Genomic DNA, 387 nt, shown 5'->3' on the forward strand with positions numbered 1-387 from the left:
GTTCTTATTTCAAAACCACATATACTAAATTTGGAATGATACACAGAAGATTAGAATGGCCCCTGTGCAAGAATAACACACAAACTCATGAAGCGTTCCATATTTTTTTCTTTTTTGGTGAGGCAATTGGGGTTAAGTGACTTGCCCAGGGTCATACAGCTAGTAAGTGTCAAGTGTCTGAGGCCAAATTTGAACTCAGGTCCTCCTGAATCCAGGGCTGGTGCTCTATCCACTGCGCCACCTAGCTGCCCCAACATACCATATTTTTTACATAAAATAAAAGTAATATTCCTATCAGTCTTCAATAAATATAACAGTAAAATAAACAAAAAGAAAAATATATGTGCATGTGTATGTGTGTATATACATATATATGTATATGCATGT

General features: G+C 35.9%; 1 non-coding gene across 1 annotated transcript; it reads left to right on the forward strand.

The window, feature by feature from the left end:
* On the forward strand, window positions 1-107 carry LOC122733097. The gene has a single exon (XR_006353701.1). It is a non-coding gene; the product is annotated as a U6 spliceosomal RNA (small nuclear RNA).
* Window positions 108-387: the final 280 nt, after the last annotated feature.

The sequence above is a fragment of the Dromiciops gliroides genome, chromosome 6, assembly GCF_019393635.1.
Source record: "Dromiciops gliroides isolate mDroGli1 chromosome 6, mDroGli1.pri, whole genome shotgun sequence".
Lineage (NCBI taxonomy): Eukaryota > Metazoa > Chordata > Mammalia > Microbiotheria > Microbiotheriidae > Dromiciops > Dromiciops gliroides.